This window comes from Quercus robur, chromosome 5 (assembly GCF_932294415.1).
Source record: "Quercus robur chromosome 5, dhQueRobu3.1, whole genome shotgun sequence".
In the NCBI taxonomy this organism is placed as follows: domain Eukaryota; kingdom Viridiplantae; phylum Streptophyta; class Magnoliopsida; order Fagales; family Fagaceae; genus Quercus; species Quercus robur.
This window is the reverse complement of record NC_065538.1, coordinates 41,707,728-41,717,490: the sequence shown is the minus strand read 5'-3', so window position 1 is coordinate 41,717,490 and position 9,763 is coordinate 41,707,728.

Here is a 9,763-nt window from a genome sequence, read left to right as displayed (position 1 = left end):
TGGGTTTATTGGAATTTTGAGGTTTTTGCTGTGGAAATGTTGGATTTTTAGAATTTTGGGTTTGTTGATTTTGATTATTGGATTTCATTTGGGTTCTTAGATTTTTGTTGCGGTAATGGTGGTTCTTATCACTTTTTGGATTTTGGTTTTTGTGGATGATTAGAATTTTATGTTTTTATTTTTAATTGTTTTTGTTGTTTAGATTTGGGTATGCTTGATTTTAATGATTAGGTTCCATTTGGGTAATTGAAATTTTGAGGTTTTTTTTTTTTTTTTTTTTTTTGCTTGTGGTAATGTTGATTCTGATGGATTTGTAGTATTGGGTATCTGGGGATTTTTTTTGAATTTTGAATTTTTTTTTGGTTAAGAGTTAGCTCTGCTTCGTTCTTGTTTTTTTCATCTAGTTTGGGTCATTGGAATGTGAAATTTTATGTTTGTGGTAATGTTGATCCTGATTTTAATTTTTAGAGAGTTAGCTTCAGTTGGGTTTAGTTGGGGTTATTGGAATTTTGAGATTTAATAAAATGAATTTTTGAACTCTATGAACAGTTATTTGTGGCATGTTTTGTATTTTGCTTCCATTTGTTCTTAAGAAAATTTTCTTACAACCAAGTGATGATGAATGGAATATGAATTTCTACATTCTGTTCATTTTTATTTTTGGTTTGGTGGCATGTGGATGTGGATGTGAGTAAAATCTCTCTCTCTGTCACATTGGTTTCTTTTTTTTTTTTTAAAATTTTTTATCTAATAAAATTTCTATGTCTATCTCAAAAAAAGAAAAAAGAAAAAAAGAAGCAAATACAAAAAAAAAATATATATATATATATATATTTATTGATTAGTTTTTTCTTTTTTAAGATTGGTCAGTTTTTACGTTAAAATGTTTTGGATTAAAAAAAAATATTTTTTAAATGAGTTTCGGGTTTCGGGTAGGGTATGGATATCCATAGATAATATATTCGGATAAAATTCGGGTATGGGTATTAATGGGTATTGATAATTGGGTATCCATGGGTAAACTTTTCGGGTAGGGTATGGGTATACTCGATCCATACCTTACGCATGGCCATCCCTACATGGTGATATGTAGCACTAAAGCTTGCTTGATCGAGCAGCATGGGTGAGTTTGGCTTGGCAAAATTTGTGCACCGTTAACGTCCATTTGGATAAAACTTATTTTGCTGAAACTGAAAACTGAAAATATTGTAGCAAAATAATTTTTAAATGTGTGAATAGTGCCGTGGGATCCTTTTTTAATGAAAAAATTGTTGAAAAGTGAAGTTTGTGGGTCTCATGCACTGTTCACGGGACTCATGGGACTGATAAAAAGGGCTGAAAATTCAACCATATAGGCTACTGTTCATGAACAGTGGCCGTTTTTCCCCCTAAACGCGTGCGCAGCAGCAAAAAAAAAAAAAAAAAAACGCAACAGCCAGATCCAAACACATACTAAGTATATCATTCGTACGTGTGGCTATAATAACTAGGCATTCATTCGAAAATCTTTCCTCGGGGGCACTTCTAAATACTTTACTTACCAACTGGCCTTAAAAATCCCTGTTCAATTCTCTGTAGTTCAAAGTCCTTTGAGATCACTTGAGGTCGCAATAATTTGGATGCATATTCGGGGTACATACATAATACATCACAGTGAAACATGAACCAATCTACTTTGCCAATTATGTAATATTGTATTCCACAGATAAGCATATATATATATATATATAAGGAAAACCAAAGTTAGGAATTAGTCATTTTCATTGTCTTTATGTTTTGAGTACGTCTGCCCTTTTAGCAAGATAGTCCTTTAGTGTCTAAGTGCTGTTAACTTAAACCAGTTTTCAAAAAATTGCACACCTAAAAGAGGAGGTTCACTCTATGAAGACGGTACGTACTCGTGAAATGAACCTAGGTGATAGTCCTTTAGTGTCTAAGTGCTGTTAACTTAAACCAGTTTTCAAAAAATTGCACACCTAAAAGAGGAGGTTCACTCTATAAAGACAGTACGTACTCGTGAAATGAACCTAGGTGATATATAATTTTTTATTATTTATTTTTAGATTAAGATAAGATTTGAAATTTATGCGTTACATGATTATTGCTTTTTTACTATCAAGATATGAAATCAATCTTTTTGGTATAAATAAGATTTTTTACTTAAGTCTCTTTTTTGAACCCACTAAAATGTCAAAGAGCTTTTTAACTTAATTAGTTAGCACCTCGTGGCATCTCCAACGGAAAGATCTAATATTTAAATTCGCCTCTCCATTGTAACTGTTGAACTAAAAAAAAAAAAAAAACCTTCTTGAACCCACCAAAATGATAGCTTTTGGTGCGTTTGGATAATGCTATCCTAACTACATTCAGCTAACCTTTTTCTGGTACGTTACTATCCGGAAAGGTTGTTGTCATGGCACGTAGACATGGCAATACGGGTCAGAATTTTCTGACCCGACCTGACCCGATCCGAAAAATATCTAACCCGAATCCGATTTTTTGACTCGAAGTAAAAACGGGTTGACCCGTGACCCGACCCGTTAAAAAAAATTCACTAAATTTTTTTTTTAATTACGTTCTGATACTATGTGCATAAAACACAAAGTACCAAAACTAATAATAATATATTCAATATTTATCACACCATCAATGCTACTGTGCTTAACAGTAGACAAGACAAGTCACTACACAAGTGACAAGGGTCAAGGGCCAACCGGCCAAGGCTGCCACAACCATTAAAAAAAAAAAAAAAAAACTCATTCAAAGCTTGCTAGCTGTAGTCCATCACTCGGCCAAAGCACAAAATGCACAAACACAATACAATTATACAAACAAACCTGAAAAGTGAAACCTGAAAGTTGAGTTCCTCACTTCCTCTACTTCTCTAAGTTCTCTTGCTAGCTACGTTATGTACTAAAAGTTAGCTATATGGATTTAAAGGTAATTTAATTTTTTTTTTTAGTCATAATTATACAATTTTAATTCTTTATTGATTTGCTTTCATGGTACATTAAGTTATATTAAAATATTGTATTGTAGAATAGATGCTGATGAAATTGGTCAACTTGAGCTACAATTTACAAGTATGAATATTTGCAGTGCTGAATCTGCTACCAACACTGAGTAGATTGAGATTGAGGTGTAATTTTTATAAAATATTTACTTATTTTTCTTTACTTAATAAGTTATGTTTATTTTTAAATATTTTTTTGTTTAGTTTATCTTTCTAAATAATCTAACTTTACTATTATTTTAAATGCAATAGGAACATGTGCACTTAAGAAGACTGATAACTTGCTACTTTGCTGGCTTACTTGTTTTATTTGTTTTAAGATCTATCTCTTTTTGAAGTTGAAAACTTGTAATTATATGCATTTTGGCAGTGAACTATTAACATTGAAGAATTTTTCCATTATGAATTTATGACTATAAATAATTTTTGTTATGCTCAAAACTCAAAACTGTCAGAATTAGAAGGATATTGACAAGTGGCATTAAGTGCAATTCATTTGCTTAACTGATTTTATTCATTCTTTCTAAACAGATTGTCATTGATTTGTTTTTGTAATTGCAAAAAAAAAAAAAAAAAAAAAAAAAAAAAAAAAAAAAACTTGTTTGAAAAATACGGGTCAACCCGACCCGACCCGCAACCCGATTGACCCGTTTAAAAATGACCCGTTTTGACCTGTGACTTGTTTGACCCGCCAACCCGATTGACCCGACCCGAACCCGACCCGAACCCGACCCGCCCGTTTTGCCACGTCTAATGGCACGGCTTATGACACATACGTATTAAACTAACACCGTTATTTCCCTATGAAACATTTCAGAAAAGATTACCTAACTTGTTCTCTGATGGCGTGTTAATTTCTTTTTTCTTTTTCTTTTTTATTCCTGTAAATAAATTAACACGAGGGCTTTGCTTGATTTTCTAGCACTCCTTTTTAAGTTTATTTATATATAACTTCATATTAGGTCGGCAACCATATATATGGAAATACATCAAGAATATTGTTTAGGTTAAACCAAGAGCAAGTAGGCATATTAGCATGCTATCGATAGATATGTTACAGTCCTAATCAAATCAAACGTAACTTGTTTTGTTGACTTCATCTTCTTTTTCTTTTTTTTTCTAGGATAAAGTCACTTCAATTAGCACTAGCAATGTCCTTGATAGTGCTTTATTTATTAATTAAATGCCGACCAACTAATTTAGTCTTGTCTAGAAATATATATATGTATATATATATATATATATATATATTTATATAATTAAGTAGCCAAACAGGATATTTATTTTCTTTTTGTCTGCCATTTTTCTTGGATTATCTCAAAGCTAATTCACAAAGGGAGCACGATTGGCATGATAACGGGGCAAGGACAAGGAGATCAGTCACTGAGAGAAAAGAAAAGATACATTAGCTAGTTGTCTGCGTTGCATGCATTTGCGGTCTTCTTTTCAGTATTTATTCGAATATTATTGTCTATAATACCTACTACCTAGATACTGTAGATTATAAGTTTTATAAGTATTTTTTTTTAATTATTTTAAACGAAAACTTTTATCATGTGAGGGGAGTAGAGAGACGAAAATAGTGTTTGTTTCTAAAGTTCAACGCATGAGAAATTTTATTCATTCAAATTTAATAAAATAATCAGTTTTAGCCTCTTAGATGACATGATAAAATAAAAAATCGACATAATATCACTTTGTAGAGGTTAAAAGATATCACTTTAAGTTTGTCAAAAACCAAAATCGATCATTTGAAGATTTTTAGGGACTAAAAGTGATTACTTTAAGTTTATTAGGAACTATAAAAGCTATCACTTAAAATTTAAGAATTAAAATTGCTCATGGACTAAAGTTTAGTGGTCAATAGTGTAATTATTAGTCCTTTATATAGATTAATGGATTGTTATAATCTCGTATGATATGTAGCATATAGTCAGTGATAAAGCATATATGAGTGGGTTCAATTTAACTCAATATTGGAATTTAAAAAAAGAATTTATGGTGTAAAAAAATGTGTAACTTTTATAAAGGTATACTAGGTTCAGGGAAAAACCTAAGATTTCAAGTTAAGGAGGACTGAAGTTTAAATTAAAAAAACCATGAAATTCTAAATAAGTACCTATTTAGTATTAACAAACTATCAACAAAGACAATGACACAAAATCATTATTTTGTAATACATTATAATACAATCATCTACTACCAAAGACACAAAACATTATTATTTCTTAATATATTAGAACATTTGCATGATCAACTTATGCAAAACTTTCTGTCAATTTTAGCATAATAACATACTTTTTTTAATTTTACATACTCACTTTTCAAAATATTTCACATCTGATTATCTATTTTACATTACATATCATCATAATACTATTTTCTTATCAATTTTTTATTACTATCCCAAATAATCTCTCTCTTCCTCAATCAAAAATCATTGCCTGGATTTAGATAATTACTAAACATAGCTACAGTAATTGTGTAATTGTTGTAGCACAAATGTATTTTTACACAATGATACATAAACTAATGTGGGTGTATTTTAGAGTTGATTGGGCAAATTTGAGGTCTTATGCTATTTTACAACTGATGAAAATGCTCTTACAATAAAACATTAGAATCAATGTAAAATTGTAAGGGAAGGAGCCCAAAATTTTTGATAGAGATGACCCAAATATAAAATTGTAAAATCTCTCTCTCTCTCTCTCTCTCTCTCTCTCTCTCTCTCTCTCTCTCTCTCTCTCTCTATATATATATATATATATATATTTCCCTTAAGACTAGGTGATCCTCATCTGGTTCCGTCCCTAACTAAGTTTATCAATATTTTGGTAGAGAGAGACGAAAATACAAGGGAAACAAGGGGGAAATAATAAAAATTTTTAGAGTACTAGAGATAAGTAAAAAGTTATTCGAACTCTATATCTTTAATCGGATTGTAATTATTTGATTTAGTAGATTGCTTGAATTAAAATTGATTATATTAGGACTTTTACTCTTTACTTTTTTGAATAATAAATTTCTTAATTTATATCATGTCGATTTAAGTATTGACTTCAACTAAATTCTTAAATTCTTTTTTGGTTAGTACAAAGTTCATGTTAAGTTGTTTATCTACATAAATAAATAAATAAATAAAAATGATATAGTATTCTTAAATTTTTTTTTTCCAAAAAGTAATTAAATAATTTTTTTTGAATCAATTATGGATAAATTTCTCAAGAGAAAATCAAACTTAGAACGTATACCACTTGCCTGAAGAAATCATAGAGTAGTCACTGGAACAAAATTGTTCAAAGTAATACAATATTGAATTGGACTTGGATAATTTCAAAATATGAAACTCGTCGAGGATAATTTGTATGAGTTATTAATTTGAAATAGGAACTTTTTAATGAAAGAGTAAACTAAGACAATTTTTTTTTCTTGAGAAAAACTAAGACAGATTTTGAAGTGCGTTTTCAAGCCATGGAATAGCTTGCCAACACATCCCTTTAGCTCAAGGAGCTATTTATAACAGATTTAAATATTCATATTCAAACATACAATTAAGTGTAGCTATGTAATTTTCACCTTATTATTATCCTCACATAATGATAATTGACTAGGGTTTGCATGGTTCGTGATCATGTCTTTACTTTCAACATTGTTTCTTTAATCCTTGCCATGACATTGATTACTCCTAATACACTTCCGCAAGCATAGGGGCTATCACAAGTAGAGGTGTTCACCAAACTACACAAACCGCAATCAAACCATTTGCAAAATGGCATAACCACACTGCACCGTACCGCACTACACCGCACCGCATGATGCAGTGTGGTTTGCGGTTTTATAATATGAAAACCGCACAAATCGCACTGCACTGCATCTTTTATATATATATATATATATATATATAATAAGGACAAAAGATCAATACATTAATAATTTAAGAGAAATGATATATCCATAACATTTTCACAACAAATCTTAAGTGGCAAGTTGTTACTGGTTGTTATTGTTGGGGCAAAAAAGTAATCTTGGTGTTAGATTCAAATTTGAACCAATAACAACTAACCACTTATGATTTATTGTGAAAATGTTGTAAAAATATTATGAACATAGCACCTCTCATAATTTAATACCCTAGCCATATCACATTGTTTTGTAACTTTTGTTAGTAAATAAAAAAATAAAAAATAAAAATCTTATCACTCTCTTAGTCCTCAGAAGTCAGACCCTAGCCGCCACACTTCCACCTAGATTACTCAGTGGTCACTGTCATGCCAGTTGCATCTACTATTGAGGTATTCATGTGTTCAATTCAAGTTTTTCTTTGTTAAAGTTAATCTATTGGACTATTATACTATTCAATCAGGACAAGTTGTTAAAGTTAATTTATTGTTAAAGTTTTTCTTTGTTCAATTTATTGTCGTTGCACCAGTTGTTAATTATATTATTTTTTTTATTGATTGTTGTGTTTCCGTTGGTAACTTTGTATTCTGGCACTTGGAACTTCCTATGTTAGATATTTAAGTTAGATGTTATTTTTTTATTGATGGGTCCTATGTTAGATATTTAAGTTTAATTTTTGTGGGTTTTCTTTATTTTTGTTTAGTATTGAGTATGGGTAAATCCTTTTTGCTTTGTACTTGTGTTTCACATAAACTCTTTACTTCATATTTATGATCTAAAGTGAAGACTGAAGAGCATTAGATTTTGATAGTTAAAACATTTAAGTTGCTTGCTACTTTACCTTATTCAAAGTACTTGACTTCATTATATGTTTGATGTATAACTGAGAATTTGAGACAGTGATATTATTGATACATGTTGAATTGTATGGTAATATATATATATATATATGTGTGTGTGTGTGTGTGTGTGTATTGAATTTTTATATAGCAAGTGATTTTTTATACACTGCACCGCACATGTGACCGTAAAAATGATATGCAGTGTGGTTATGATTTTGCCCAAACTATACACCGCGCAACACCGCACATGTGACCACAAAAATGAGATACGGTACAGTTATAGTTTTGGCTAAACCGCACCGCAAAATACGGTGCTAAAAATAGCTTGAAACCATACCACATTGCACTGCGAACACCCCTAGTCACAAGCCATGAGATTGGATTTGAAAGGCTTGAACAAGTAAAATAAACAAAGTCGATGCAATAATTACTATTGGATCAAAGATCAATGGGCATCCTGCATTCATTGGAATAGGAATATAGGATTCAAGATGAACTGGGGGCCAAGTTGATATAGAAGACCATGTGTGAGAGTGATTTTTAGAAAATGAAGAATTCGATTAACCGCCATCCAAAACGTGGTTCGTGGTTGATGCATAAATTGACATACTTGATTAGCGTAGGCAAGTTCATGGTGAGTAATGAGTAAGGTACGAAAGCACACCAACAATGATCGATCCGATACAAAATTTGATTTGGTTACCAATACCATCTATTGCATGAAGTTTTTGACCAGTCACATTTGGAAAGGAATAATGTTTTGCAGACTCCATTTGTGCTTCCTTGAGAAGGTCAATTCATCAATGGCATGCTTAGTTTGATTGAGATATTTCATTACAATCAAAGATCCCAATTAATTGTTGAATGAGTGAATAAATATATGAGAAGCATTAGTGTTAGTGGTGAGAGAATAATGTTGACATACACCGATAGAAAGACCAAAGGGCCATCTTGTGGTTATGGGTAGGTAAATTAAACCAGGATAGGTCTGCTTGGGAGGACACAAAACTAAGATTTTCTAGATAATCGAAAATTTGATGAAATCATGTTTGAGGGCTTGTTTCGCTTTCAAACCATACCGAGATTTGTGAAGTTGACATAATACATGATTTGGAAAATTAGGATCTTCAAAGCCATAGGGTTGCCTCACGTAAACTTCTACGGTTAAATGGACATGGAAAAAGGCATTTTGGACATCAAACGGATCAACCACTGTTTTGCTGTAGCCTGCAAACTTTCAAACAAACTATTAGGGAACCAACCTGAATAGCATGTATAATTCTGCTTATAGCAGAAAATTACAACTTAACTTTTCATTTTGTTCACATTCATGTTGGGTTTTAAAGCAAAAAATAAAATCATTTCTTATTGAAAAAAAAAAAAAAAAATCTAATCATGTAAAAAATGGGTTGGATTCAAGTTATTACACCTAATGTAACTTAAAACAATGTTACACTACTCAATATTTTTTTAATTTGATGCGAATTCAGACAAATTTACCGTTGGAATACATTAACTTAGTATATTTTTCATACTTGCAAAATTTTAAGATGATCAAAAATCAATAGTTATGTCATTAAAAATGTTTAAATTCAAGTATTTATAGTTTAAAATAATACATAAAATATGATTTTATAGATTGATGGTAAATAACATCTGATTGGTATAAAATTAGCATGCATTTTAAGAATATATAAAACATGTAATTCAATGATAAGATTTTTAAGATATGAATTTAATAAAAAAAATTATTAGACGATATAACATTACTTAAAGTTATATTATAAGTAACTTGAACTTAACCCGTAAAAAATATATTCATTAGGAAAAAAATGCATATAATGTAAGCATTATAACAAATTTTTTATATGACATTTTTGTAGGATTGTTTGGGACCCAAAATGTAAAGTATGATACATCAAAATTTGGGTGCTACCATGTTGTCAAGCTCCACGTAAGGATTCTTTGGGTTTTTTCTAATTTTTTTGTTGCCATTAGTAAGATGACT